Raw genomic sequence first — 15,218 nt, 5'->3', positions numbered from 1 at the left:
ACACACACACACACACACACACACACACACACACACACACGCAAATACTGAGAGACCAAGTTTGGCTCAAGAACAATCATGAGTGTGAATTACCTGATCATTTATCAGAGTTTTTATGCAATAAAAAAAAAAAAAAAAAAGCACGAACCTGACACAGACACATGGCGCGGGAAGCGTCATATCTTCGCACCATCTCAGTTGGATGACTTCTCTGTTTCTACTGATAACGTTTTATGAGTTTCACAGGTCAGAATGTGACCTTGACTTGTGCAGCAGCTGATCTGAAAGCAGGAAAGCTGCCAGAAGTGGAGATACAAGGTTTTCACTCAGCGGACACACTGAGTCCTTTGTTCGACTGACAGCTCGCATTAAAATGTCATTCACGGTTTAAAAAAACAAAGACAAACAAATAAAATCCCAATTCCAGAGCTCTCCGAGTGCCTTCCAGCACCTGGTCCTCTGAACGTCTGGTGTTCAGGAAAAACCAGTAAGCAGACCTCACGTTGGGCTCAGTGGTTTAAGAATGAACTTTTGTGCTTGAACTTTATGTTGAAATTTGTATGAGATCATTACAGCGCCACATGGAGCTCATCAGAGGACTGAGACAGATTACCGATTAGTGTATTGATTAATCGAATTCAGTGATGTCAATAACGACATGCACTGCACTCTTAAAGGTCAACACAAAAGCTCCAGTTGGAGTTATTTTGTCACACTTCTGCACATCATGCATAAACCACATTTTCTTTTTAAAAAATCTAAACCTTCAAACAAGCACCAGCACCTCCCTGCACCTCTCTCGTCTCCTTTAAGTTCTGTGCATCACTGTATTTGTATTTGCACTGTACTGATGCCTATATACCTTTGAATAATGGATGCAGGATATTCCTTTTTATGGGCCGACGTTTGCTCATCGAACAGTTAACACGACCTACTCCAGCTGTTCCAGCTGAGACTGACCAGACAAAGGACACTTGGAACTGTTGGGCTTTCTTCTGACTGAAACTTGGCTCAGAAACAACTTTCTCAACTCATTTCAGTTTGGTGCTTGACACTCCCAGCCAGGGACAAAGAGAGGAGCTGGACTGTTCTCTGATTAACAGCTGTTGAGCAGCAGCCAAATGCTGACCCCTTAACTCTTGCGCCATTGCATTTGTTTGACGTTTGGCTCTTGATGATGAATTGAAAGAAAATAAAGTGTATTTTGTCCTTTGTCTAACTCTAACCAAGCCTTTAGCCTGTACCATTTGCCCCACAGCTGAAGGAGCGGTTGAAAAAATGCAGAAGCACTTGGAGCCGCTGATCTGAGGATGGCTCAGAGTGACGACGGCACTTTGAAAGGAGCGTTAACCTGGCATGATTTTGACAGCAGGAGAAGCCAGAAAATCCCACCGCACACTCGGAGAACAAGTCCACACACAGCTGGGATGAGCTTTGACTGCAGGGGCGAGAGGCTTAAACATTAAAAGAAGTGACAAGCTGAATTTACTCTAAAGTCTAAATTCTCACAGTTCAAATCTCTGATAGAATAAGAGCTGGAAAGTACAAATTGCAATTTTTGCTGTTTAGCTAACATCACCAACGAGTGCATGCTGAAGATTTTATTTTAGAGCCAAATTCTACATAATTTACTATTTCAGCTCACACTAACTTTGTTCCCATTTCCATCAAACTTCCCTTTTTATGCTGTCATTGATTTCATTTGTATATTGCATTGGGTAACACTAATTTCCAGACAACTGTTCTCATGATTTCTGAAAAAGAAGTGATACATTTCCAAGAAAGTACTATTTAATAGCTAAAAGTTGAAAGGGAAAGGAAAAGCGTTTGTCAGCGATGAACCTTATCAAGAGTTTCTCTTCTTCTTTTTAGGATACTCTGATGGACGCTGACGTGAATTCATCCATTATTTCTACAACTTTAAATTACACAATCAGTGTCAGGGCTGCAGCCAAGGGACCTCATTCAAGGACTGAACATGCACACACAAGAATAAATGTGTTGCTGCAAGACATCAAATAATTTGGTTTGTTATTTGTACGAGACGGGGCTGGACTCGGAGCTCTAGGTTTGTTTTTGTTTTTTCTTTTAATCTGATCAAATCGGTTTAGGTCTTCTCTCAACCCACGTGTGTTCACATCTAACATGCTGAGTAGCCACTTTTTAAATTCCTGTGTAACATTTCTAGGATCAGATGTGTTTTGTTTTGGTTATTTATCACAATATTAGCTAGAATTCAGGAAGACGCATTTGATATGAGAACAGGATGATGGGAAATTTGGTTATTTGTTTTCCATGACTTTAGAACTTTGATTTTTATCAGATTTTATTGTGCTGATTTGTTTTATCTGGGCTTCCTGTAAATCACTTTGTGATCTTTATAATCAAAAGCTTATTATTGTATTCTTCCAGAACCTGTTGGACCTGTAAACGTTTTAAAGACAGCACGATGGCACGCGTCAGAGATCTCAGGTGAGCTTTCAGAAGCTGCTGCTTCCAAGAATTTATGGAAAATTCAACAATAAATTTACTTTCTCCACAAACAGCAGGTGCTGCTGGCCTTAGGTGGTCTTTCATGTTTCTCACCATAACAGTGCTGCAGAGAACAGACCTGCCTCTGCACATCATGTTGACGAGAAACCTTCTGATAGCATCCAGACTGTTTCTAAAGAGTTTCAGTTTTTTAGTGCAGTCGCCTCACAGCTAGAAGCCTCTCGGTCAGCATTTCCATCTCTGTGTGAAGTTCATATTCCTCCCTGAGCCTGTGATGTCAGAGTGAGTGTGTCTGACTTTGCGTTGGTCCCATGGTGGACAGGTGTGCCCCGCATCTCATCCTATTACAGCTGGATTAGCTTTCAGTCCCCCTGCAACTCTAAGTTAGGGTCATTACCTGTTCCACTTCATGCAGGACTGTACTGGATTTCTATCCTTTGTCCTCCCGTCCCACATATTTGTCCCACATTTCAATTGGCTCTAATTTACAAAAGTTAACAGCTCAAACAGAAAAAACCTGAAGATGGCTAACTAACACAACACTTGAGAGAAGAGAAGCGGTGCTTGGATAAAACACATTTGTCCTATGATCAAAGCCAAACCATCATGGTCCCACACAATGTCAGACGTGCTGGGATCTGTCCATCCTCCCCCGAGTGGAACAAGCAGTTAAGAAGAAAGATGGATGGAAGCTCAGGTTGGCAGCTGTGGGGGGGCAGCTCAAAACGTCAAGGGCATTTAGCATGTTTTTGATAACATCTTACACAGATGGAGGTCATGAAAACTTTACGCACGGGCTCAGCTTTGAACCCAGGAACTCCTTACTGTGAAGTAACAGAGCAAACTGTCGATGAATCATGTGGACCCTGAGCAGACTCTCAGAGGAAGCTTTCCAGCATCTCATCAAGTCCTGCGCGCAGAGAGGGTGACTCAGGATTAGTCTGCTGTTCTTTGTGGAACTCTTTTTAAGTGCTTATATACTTGAAAACCAAGACTGCATTCAAGACTGGTGTATCAGATGACTTCAGAGGCAGTCAGTAGACTTTTGATCTGTGCACAGGCGGGTAATGGTGAACTGAGACCACAAAGCTGACCGGTTGCTGTTCCACTGAACACGCTGCACTTTGGACTTTTTAGAGCTTGCAGAGTTTCAAATCTCAGCAAGTATGAACATGCTGTACTATGTATTGGGAACGGCTAATGTTTTGAGAGTTGCTTTTGTTTGCTTTTGGTATTAAAACTTTCAGAGTTCAATAGCTGTGGGCCAAATTAATCAGGGACTAAACAAAGTACTGTGACAGACTGAGAGGACATTCAGGATTAGGAGGATTGAGCAAACTCCTCTTCATGAGCTGCATTCTTCTCAAACATGACTACACCTCAGCCAAAATGTAAATAAATCTTTCAAGTGTTGCTTATGTCTTCCCTGGACATAGGTCCCTGTGGACCTTTAAGCACAAAGGCTTAGTTCAGAGACACTGACGTGAAATATTCTTACCTTGTTCACACACAAAACTGTAGATTAAACGAGATTAATTAAGGGTACACACCGAGTATGATTTTTAATCGAAAATATATTCGTTGGTTGCAAATATGTGTCCAGTGTTAGCAGTCAGTATACGTCCAAGCCCTCATTTCTCTGTTTGAGTAAATTCATTTACCTTAGTGTGTGCACCACTGTGACAGCGGTGATGTATTTGATGTATTCTGAAAAAGTCTGAAACATCAGTGTCAAACAAAAAGCTGAAGCAAGAAGTAGTCCAGTGCTAAAGCTGGAATAATCAAGGTGGTGAAGGCTGCCTACCCCCTGGGACTGTGGCTCAGATCAACAAAAGAAAAGTTTGACATCAAAAAGAGAATTAGAGACCAAAGAAAAAGAAGGAAGGAGGTTGGAGGACAAAAAGCACCTAATCTGTCAGCATGAGTTGAGAAACTCCCTGCAAGAACAGAAAAAACCACCCAGATGTGGGATATTTCTCTGAAACCAGAGGGGAAGTGATAAAATCCAACAAGAATCGATTGTTCTCTGAATATTAATTTTATATGACAAACATTTAAATGAGAGATATGATCACTGTGGTAAATGCCTGGAACCTTTCTTTATTGTTGTTTACTTAAACTCACAAGCATTTTTTTTATTGTTGCTTTGAAAAACTGTAACATAAATGTTAACATTTTGCAAAATATCCAAAGATGAATCATTCTGGGCACAAATATGGAAGCTGCTAATGTAGCTCTAAATTTGGTTGCAGCGTACTGCAACAGATTGAGGTAAAGAAAAGCAGTCGTATACACTGTTTGAGAACGAGGCCCATTGTCTCTTTTCTATCCCAGCAACAACACTAATAACCCTGTTCCTGCTTTTTTTCTCCTTCTCCTCTGTGACTTTGACGTGAGCAGCATCGGGTTCAGGTCAGCGGTGCACAGCAAGCCTTGTCACCTGTCTGACACGATTACCCGCCGCTGCGAACATGCCTGCTGAGCTGCACGGTCACACTGCAGCTCTAACCCCCTTCCCTTAATCTCGGTGCTGTTTGACACGTATCACACCCCGGAGGGGCCGAGGAGCCTTTCTCCACGTGTTGTAGATCAGCTTTTCCACTCACACCGTGACCCCCGGCTTCAACTGGATGTCCCGCAACCTGCAAGATTAAAGACAGGAGAGGCACTGCAGGAACTTGACCGATAGGTAAGAGGCTGTCGGGTCACCTTGGTGAAGCTGCAGTTTGTTCCTCCTATCTGTTTAGTTCTATTTAGCTTGTGTTGTGTAAGGCACCATCAACAGTTAAAACTGTCACAAGAAGCTTTGCGAAAACTGTAGCCTGGACATGCTAGGGCGAGCACAAACTCTTGGGTAGGACCCAGCTCCTCATTAGGGGCAGTGCTGGAACCAAGCCGATGGTCTGCTGATGGACGCTTTTTTATGGGCTTCCAGTAACAGCTTAAAGCTATCTATTAAAACACTTTATTTTCCAGGTGCTGGTCACTGTTTATAAATGTAAATTAAAAGCTAAATTGATGTGAGAACTGAAACCCAAAGAGCGATATGTACTGTACTTTACCAGAAAAAAAAACAAACAAAAAACTTGACGATCTCTGAAAAATCTCACAGGATGTTTGACACTGATCAATTGTTAAGTCAGACTAAACTTCAGTTTGGAGGATAACACGTTCTTACAGGGGTCAAGCCACTACTTAAACTGATCGCACTACCTCACTGCAGCTTTAAAGGATCAGTCTGGTGTCTTTCCGGTCACGAAGCCTCATGTTCAGGCTCAGAACAACAGTGTGGTGGTATATCTATCACCACCTGCAATAGGGTTCTACTGGAGAAGAAGATCTACTGAATTAGAAATGTAATCTCTAAAGCACTGACAGCTGCCCAGACACCACAGCGACTTATTGCCAATGTATATCCACTGTGTGGGTAGTGGTGAGCATTAAAGAGTGGAGACATATGTTTGCTCATTGGGAAGAGGTAGTTTCCTCGTTGCGTAGCTCTGCTTTGCCTACATTCCTACATTTAGTCATCTCTGGCTCATATTCCAAGGTAGGCTTAGGTAGCATGGGGCAAAAGTTGGTGACTAGCCTGGAACACCTTACTGGATGAAATTCCTTCTACTGTTCCAAAGACAGTAGTGTTGCTACAACAGTTTAGAGCAGAGGCAAGCAGTGTCCCTCCAGCATCTCGTTTGCTATCAGCACTACCGAATTTCCATCTATGTGGGTCACATACAGAGCGATAGATCGTAGGCAAAGCAAAAACACAAAATTCAAAAAGCAAAGTTACAATTGTAACCAAAGGTGCACCAAACTAGGCAAAATAAAAAGCTGAAAATGTTTGTTTTAAATTATTTTCAAAAGCCCTAAAAGTTATTCACATACAACTAAACTGCAGCCTTAACAACTTTCTCTGTTTCTTTATGCTTGCAATTAACTTATATATCAGATGGACATGTCACAGATTTTAGACCAAGTTTTAGATGAGACAGAGGCATCCTGAGCACGTCCCAAGCAGGAGGCCGCGAGACAGAATGAACTGAGAGGTTATAAAATATATTATAAAGGCTATCCTGAACTGGGAACCAAGCAAGGTTACTCTAGTAGAGGCCAAGAAAAGAAAATGTGGGAGTTAGCAGAATCGGTGACCTTTAACTTTGTGTCTTTTCTCTCCCACCGTTTGTACTGTTTCTTCTCTGCATTCACAGCTGCATGTTCCTGATCTGGAGAATTGATCCATGATGTGGGTCAATATCTGCTGAGCAGCAGCTGTGAGTAGGAATTTAAACAGTTTTCAAGATAAATAGTGAAAACAGTGAAGGTATCCTGCTGTAGACAGATGTACTGGAGTTAAGCTGCATCAGAGTGAAGCACACAAGTGACCGGTCAGCACAGTCTTTCTTTAATCACATTAAGGTGGCTAACTCATCCTGTACATTGGCTAAGGATGCACATTTGAGAGGATCATCAGGCCTTTTACTGCCTTTTTGGCAGAGTTGGCAAAAAGTACAGACATACTATACTCAAGTAGAAGTACAAATACTACTGTTCAAAACTACTCCAGTAAAAGCTGACGTACTGATTCAACTTCTTTACTCAAGTAAAAGTAAAAAAAGTACAGGCCCTGAAATGTACTCACAGTAAGAAAGTAAACAGTAGCTGTTTGGAGGACGTTACTATTTTTGTGCAAAGCTAACTGAACCTTGGGCTGTGTTAACATAATGATAAAATATTATCAGGAATAAAAATGTTAGTCTAACTTTAAAAAAAAAAATCTAATTATACTCAGCTTGAATCTGAAGAAAAAGAATGAAAATAAAATATATACCTACATTGTAGAGGGTAACTTGGTGTGAAAAAGGTGTGCAGTCAGGGGTTAAAGTGGATTCAGCAGGTGGGGGAACACTAAACTGGTTGTAATGGCTTAGTGTGGGGAACAGAATCACACGTCATCTCTTTTTATGTGACATCCTCTGGTAATTAATAAATGAACAGCACTGGCATTCATGTATTTCTGTTTAGAATGAAATCAGTTTGAAGTCTGAAGAAGTGCATGAAATGAAAGTAACAAGCTTGTTTTGAAAATGTAAGAAGTAGAAAGTACAGATGTTTGTTTAAAAATGTAGGGAGTAAAAGTAAAAAGCAGTCAGAAAAAAACCTACTCAAGTAAAGTACAGATACCTGAAAATTGTCCTTAACTACAGTAAAGAAGTTTTTGTTTCTTCCCACCTCAGCTCCAGCTCACATCTGGAATCAGACATCAGGACAAGACAAAGCTTTATATTCAAACTGACAATATAATCTTCACAGGCCGTAGCAAACCCCAGTGCGTTACAAATATGGAAATATTAAGTGCAATTACAATCAGTGTCACAGGTTACATAGTCGGTAAAGGCGCAGATGTACATAATCTAAGCAAAAGTCTTGGCCCTCAGTGTGTACTCGGCCCAGATGTCACTGAGATCCACATTCTCTCCTAGGAGTAATTTTTTATGACCGACCTCCAGTAAAACATTCCTTCCAGAGGCCACTATCATCTATCACGTCACTTGCGATCTTGAAGTCAGTTTTATCTGATGTCCTCAGGGGAGAGTAAACGTCAGCTCTGTTCAGGGACGGCGTGCAAGTAAATTGGTAACTGAAGGTGGAACAGCCAGAACTCTCATGATGTTCCACTTTAACTAAGAATCAGCATCCAGGTGACATTAGAAAAAAACACTTTCACTCACTCACATCACTCTTTCTTGAAATATTTTCCAGTTCTTATTGTTTGATTTGGTTTGGTTTTTATTATTTTAATATTATAACATTCACTGTTATAAATGGATCATCTTTAATGCTGGGCTGATATTTGCTGGCCGTTACTCTCTTAAAAACCTAAATATCTTTGGGATTAATGAGAATAACAGTTGTCTCCCTGTGTGTGACTGACAGGCTTGACAAAAGGGAATCCCCATTTTCTTTTTTTCTCTGTCAGAACAGTTTGTCTTCACGTGCTGTTCTCTTCTCGCTCAGCTGAGTCCTGATAACCTCTCCATCATCAGAGCACTCTCAATTGTTTATTGTTCCCAAATGAATCAGATTCATTCAGCTTTAGTTCCGCTGCATGTTGTTCTCCAGCAGTGGCTCCAAACCCCCACTGACTGTGCTGTTCCTACAAAAACACAACGCCTCCAAGCCACGAATCCTGGAAATCATAATCTTTCCCTGTAAACTATTCGTATAATCCGGACATTCTGAACCAACCTCTTTCTTGAGACATCAACACTGATTCAAAGAGCTTTTGGGTCAGGGGAAGGTTACTGTGCACAAAGCAAGGCACAAATATTACCAAGGCTTGTTGGTTGAATTCACACTGAGTCACTGAGTCTTCCTCTCAAATGCTTCATGTTGAGCTCAAAGTCTACCTATAGACCATGTCATGTTAAATCATATATGGTGTGCTGTAAAACCCAACACACACGAGGTTTTAAACTCCAAATATAATTAAGTAAAAGCCTGTTGCTGCAATGAGGAGCTGAGTAACTGTAATGTTAAATTCTCAGCACGGCACCACTGAGCTTCCAGCTGTCCAAAACAGAACCAAAAGAGACAAACATCACAGTGAAAAGAGAGTTCACCCTCTGTCAGCTACGAGAAAATGATCTAGTCCTTATTAGAGTTTGTAAAACTAACGATAACCCATGATCAAAAGCTTGCACTGTAACCAACTTCAGTAGCAATAACTATGAAGTAATGATTTTCTCTGTGACTTTATCAGTCTCCTCTCGTTGTGGAGGAATTTTAGTCCACTCTTCTTTACAGCAGGCTTGGGTTCATTGAGGTTTGCAGGCTTTTGTTTATGCACAGCTCTCTGAAGGTCCTGGCAAAGCATTTCAATCAAGTTGCGGTCTGGACTGTGACTGGGTAATTGCAGCACATTGATTCTTTTCTTTTTCTCCGATTCCGTTGGAGATTTTCTGCTGTGCCTGGGGTCATTGCCCTATGGCATGACCCAGTTTGGTCCAAGCTTTAGCTGTCGGACAGCTGAAGTTCAAGGTGGACTCAATGACTTGGAGGTGGCCAGGTCCTTTATTATTTCCTGGTATATAAAACCTTACAATAAAAACAAGGGTGTACTTTCTTTTTGCCACAACCGTATGATATATATGCCAGTGTCCAAGGTCAGAGTGTTTATACACCTTAAAGTTGATATTTTATAATTTCTCTGTGAACTTTGTTTTTTAAAGTCACTAAAGATGTACAGTATGATGTAAAATCATACTGTACATCTGTACAATCCTTCCACCAAGAGAAAATAAAACAATTCAAACAAACCATTAAAAGCCCCAGACTGCCATAACATTCATGCTGATGATGAGTGTATGCGAACTTCTGACTGTCTCTGTATGAGGGTGTCCAAATTCATAGGCTGCATCCTTCTTTGTAGGCTGATTACCTCACAGCGACGCAACGAAGGTTGTCCAAATTCGTAGACTCCTCCTAATGTGGCTGACAAATGCATCCTCCTTTCCCCAGATTTGAAGGATGGGTCGGGTGTATCCTTCGTGGCCCACCATATCCCAGAATTCATAGCGCGGCCCAGCCAATTCCAGTTTCCAACAATGGCGGCTGCTACTTAATTTCAATATTACTCTTATTACTCTTTCTGGATCACAAAATGTGAATGTAGGTGTGTAAACTTCAAATATCTGCTCGGTTTATCAAGACATTACATATTTGCAAAAGCGCTCCGACGTTTTCGGAGACGTCTGTTACCCACCAGCTCGATAGCTAGCCGGGGTTCAAGGCTCACTAGAGCCCGGCGACAATGGCAAACTCAGGTTAAACGTAATATAGAAGTCACTTAGATAACTTAAAATGTTATTGTTTGGCTTTTTTCACTGTTTTATTTGTTCATGAGTAAATTGGTTTGGCTGAGATTACAGCTGAATAAATGTCAAATGGAAAACTGATTAGATAGAAGTGTGAGATGATCGAGAATTTACGCCAGTGTCCTGCTATATTTTAGATAGCAAGGAGCAAATGGATGAGTTTATTTACCTCCGCCGAGACATCTGGTGATGCAGATCTGAAGGCTATACCGTCCAATTTCACAGCTGCTCACTTCCGGCCTATCCGGCCTTTGGAGGACCCGGCCCACGTAGACCATGAAGGCCGGGTCCTCAGGAGGATGCAGCCCATGAATTTGGACACGGCTTATATCTAGCCCTTAGGTAGATCCATCCAATGAAGCGTCATCATAAATGGTCTCAGTGGCTCAATGACAATATTGACAATATTCAAAAAGCTCCTTATTTCTGTTTTTACCTCTCGAATTTCCTGCAAAAATCACTCAAGTTATGTCTGAAAGCTTGTGAGCTAACTGCTAACATTTTTAAAAACCCCAAACATACTCTGGCTATCTATCTATTTGGCTTTGTTCAAGTTTGTTGCAAGCCTCACCTTCAGCCACCTATTGCTTGTTGCCTTTGACACAGATGGAGGCAGTCGAGCATGACAAGTTTGATTATCTTTGAGTTAATTTTAGTTGAGTTTTATTTGTTTGAGGACATTTTGGTTTGTTTTTATTTTAAACACACACAGATTCCTTTGTAGATTATGCGGGAGTCAAACCTGCGCTGTTGTGCACTGTCTCATTGCCTTGAAATACCACATGCTCCCATTAGACCAACTTCAGTGCTGGTCAGGCAAACCTAGCTGAGAGACTGAAGTCTAGAGACAGCTGAAGTGCATCAGCTGGTACAACATGTTCACACTCCCACACAAATCATTTAAAACAACAAAAAAAAAGCAAATCATGGAGTCATATTAATTAAAATAATCTGATGAATTGGGTGGTTTTATTCCATAATTCTTTCAGTCAGTGAGCTGCTCCCTGTTCTACTGCCAGATTCTGAGTTAAATCTTCAGGAGCAGGTAAGATCCCCCTCTGCAGCTTTAGTTTCGGGGATAATGGTACAACTCGTATTTCACCTGAGACATACTCGCTGTGTCTTATTGTTATATCGTTTTAGGAAGATCATCTATGGGGCTTGTTGCTGTTGCAGGAGAGACTAATTCATGTGAACTTTTAAGTTATTTGGGATGTTTTTAGCTTTATTTTTGTGCTCTACCAAACAGAAATGTCTCAGTGTTTAACTATTAAAAGCTGCACTACATCCACTAGTTGGCCTGTAGCTACCACTTGTGTGTTTCTGTTTTGTGTTGTTAGCACTTGATAAGTGTGTTGCCTTCATCACTTTGGTGATGATGATTTCAAAGCCATGGAGCTCTTTAGGTACCGCATGATGTGAATACACAGCCTCACAGAGCTCTGTGAGGCTGGGTCTGGGTCCAGACATTTAAACATTCACCAAATGGAAATAATCTCCAGATCAGTTGCTTCAACACTCATAGGCTTCCCATCCAGCTTTGGTTCTTTGTTTCCTTTAAGTTTCACAATTAAAGGTTAACCTAAAGTTCATCTGAGCAGCATGGGGCTACAAAAATTGTTCTTGGAGTGTAATTAGATAAAAATCTGCTCTTATGTAATAAAGTTCTGTCTGTCCCACAGTGCACTTGTTCCACAGTAGACTTCCAGAAAAAACAGCTTTCCTCCGCCTGGTCGAGCTGGGTCTGATTGTAGCTTGTTGTGCCAAGCATGCCTCGAACTCTCTGTGAATAAAAGCAACCCATTAAAGCCTGCCATTTTCCAGCCAAGACCAGGCTGCCAAAAACAAAACACTTCAGGTCTTCAGCCAGTCAGCAGTTCCTAGAATCCAATTTAATTTTGGACAACTGCCTAAATACAGACCTAGGCGCGACTGGCTGTTATGGTGTATGTCGGTCGGAGAGTTTCAGAGCTCCAGACCCTTCCAGAAGACTAGATCTTGATTAAAGAGGGTGATAAAACAACTGCTTGGAAGATTACAGGAACAATCTAATCCTAAAATGGGGCCCCGAGACCAAAGAGAGCTGCTGGACATCATAAAGCATTTTACTCACCGGCTCAAATTGAAGATGATATAAAATAACAACACATCCCAAAGAATCTACAGACCAAGAATTACTCCTAACCATTACAAAAGTTGCCCTAACAGATATTATAAAAAAGAAACACAATCCAAGACATAATACTTTTCTAAACCTCTTCAAGAGCTTTTCATACCTCACTTGAACCAAGCAGTTTTTAATGGCTAAACATAACCAAGTGGGATATTTGTAATTAGTAACATATTTTAAAAAACAAGTGAAGGATTTATGGAAAAAGTACAACGTGACTTGAACTTGGGCCACTGGTATTAAAGGTCAGGTGACTTACTCCTCCAACAACCTTCCAACTGTCCTCCAACCTGCAAATGCAGACTTTCTCTTGCTTTTAACCAACTTTTGCCTAGTTAAAAGTTACCTAACCTCACTATTTTCAGTCAGTTTCACGACAGTATTTTCGACACTTTGTCAAAGCATTGCTTAATCCTTGTCAGGCCAAAAGCTGGAAATGGCTCCTTTATGGCTTGTATGATAAAATACAAATACATATAATTCACAAGCATATGCCGGGAGGAGGGTGTCTGTTTTCAAATTAAAGGTGTTTAAATTTCTCAAATTGTAATGTATCGTTGTTTAGCTTCTCTGTATTTTCTTTCATTTTTTGACAGATAATGATTTTCTGTAAAGAACAGCTGCAAAAACGAAGCAGAAGAATTACAGCTGTCACAGGCGATGAGCTGGGAAGGACAGGACATGATCCAGAGAAGAGTCTAACAGGAGAGCAGAGTCTGAAGCCTCTTTCTTTACAAAAACCCACTAACACTGACTAACATCTGGACTGTGTCTCTAGTGGGAAAGGACGCAATATGAATGTGACCCTGCAGTGGTCATGGGCATTTATTGTTTTGGATTAATGATTATATGCAGGAGTCAAACTATTTCCCTCATTTTGCTCTAAAACAGATGTTAGAAACGAGGGTCATCTTACAATCAGGTCAGTGTGTGGTTAGTTGCTGTGATTTTACAGGGAAAAGTGAGCAAACGAGGAAGCTCTGGTGTTACTCAAACTACCATCTTTCTTAACCACAGTTATGACTCAGTTTATGAACCAAATAAATCCCTGTTTGTGGACTCCTAAATGAGATGCTGGGTGACTTTGAGAAATGTTTTAATGTTCTAACAGACATAAAGGTGTGTAGGAAGTTGGGCATTAAAAGTGGTCAAAGATAAAACCTAAAAGTCTGAAACCTTATTCTGTGGAGGCCCAGAGAGGCAGAACATGAACATTTCAGACAACACAAGAAGATTTCACATTGTCAAACAGGTAGCAATAATATTTATTGCTGGTTAACAGAACCATAGCTTCATGGTGGTCGGGTAAAATCCTCATTATTACAGCAGTGTCCTGCAAATTTTAAAAAGGAATTTAACGGCATAGAAGAGAAAAAAAGGTATGGAAGCAGTAGTATGTACTGGTCAATATGCTTTCAACATATCATGGCATTAAAAGGTCCTTTGGAAACTTAAAGACATGTTTTAAACATTGGATGAAGGATGAGTAAGACATGTTAAAAACTTGATTTAGCAAATGAAGAATGTGTCATTTATATGTCAACTTTTACCTTAGAAATCTTTATAATGCTGCTGCTTAACCTGTGGACAGACATCAACCATGCATGCCATTTCCAATCAGGTTTCAATTCAATTCAATTTTTTTTATACAGCGCCAAATCACAACAACAGTCGCCTCAAGGCGCTTTATATTGTAAGGTAGATCGTAGAATAATAGATACAGAGAAAACCCCAACAATCATATGACCCCCTATGAGCAAGCACTTTGGTGACAGTGGGAAGGAAAAACTCCCTTTTAACAGGAAGAAACCTCCGGCAGAACCAGGCTCAGGGAGGGGCGGGGCCATCTGCTGCGACCGGTTGGGGTTTCCTCCTTTTCTTCCTTCACATCACCTCCTGAAAAATGAAGCCAGCACAGAAATACCAAAAAAATGCAGTTCCTCCAATGGCCATTTGAGGCTGGCTTCAAGAAAGAGTAAAACACCACAGACTCCTATGATAATGTTGGTCTTTGTAGCTGATTTCCCCCTACATGATCACTGGTTTGGATTTTGTTAAAGATTAAAGTTGGGGCTGTGGTCTCTTCGATGGTTAACATAGATGGCTGCAGCTGCTTGCTGTCTCCTAGCTAACTGGAATCATTGAACTGGACCTCTCAATCATGTTCGTGTTGTCTGTGCCTTTTGAAGCACTTTAAATACAATCATCTGACAAATGACATGGCTTGCTCTGTGGTTAATTGTTCTGACTGGCTGTCCAAGAAGTTTCCAGTTTTGATGAGTGAAACTGTAGGATTTTATCAGTTATATTGTTCTATTCACCTTTGGTATCAATGCAGAGAGATCAGTAACTCCCAGCTTGTTTTTTTCCAGTGAGCATCGTTACCTAAGCCCTGATCTTTTTCTAAACCTAACTATATAGTTTTAGGCACTGAAACCTATAAAGTGAGTGGAAAAAAAACAAAAATAGAACACAAAGGATCACAATGGGACATAAACCAGGGTCTCATTAGCATGTATCTGTTAAATGATAGCTTCCCACACCACCCTCGTGTTCAAATATGGCAAATTGTGGCTCCAGAAAATCAAGATTGCAATCACCATAAAGGTAAAAATATCCGGGAGTTTTGTGTTCAAATAAATTTTCTCCATGCTTTTGTCAGGGTTTAAAGTGCTTAAATG

General features: G+C 40.8%; 1 long non-coding RNA gene across 2 annotated transcripts; it reads left to right on the top strand.

The window, feature by feature from the left end:
• The first annotated feature begins 13 nt into the window (after positions 1–13).
• Positions 14–14,227, top strand: LOC120440681. 2 transcript variants are annotated; one of them, XR_005613443.1, is made up of 5 exons: positions 14–2,068; positions 2,413–2,472; positions 4,894–5,182; positions 6,702–6,764; positions 13,134–14,227. It is a non-coding gene; the product is annotated as an uncharacterized LOC120440681 (long non-coding RNA). The 2 variants fall into 2 exon arrangements; XR_005613444.1 differs by lacking the exon at positions 6,702–6,764.
• The last annotated feature ends 991 nt before the right edge of the window (positions 14,228–15,218 follow it).

This window comes from Oreochromis aureus, linkage group 1 (genome assembly GCF_013358895.1).
Source record: "Oreochromis aureus strain Israel breed Guangdong linkage group 1, ZZ_aureus, whole genome shotgun sequence".
Taxonomy (NCBI): domain Eukaryota; kingdom Metazoa; phylum Chordata; class Actinopteri; order Cichliformes; family Cichlidae; genus Oreochromis; species Oreochromis aureus.
Note: the sequence above shows the minus strand (reverse complement) of the source record. Positions and strands in the feature narration are given on the sequence as shown.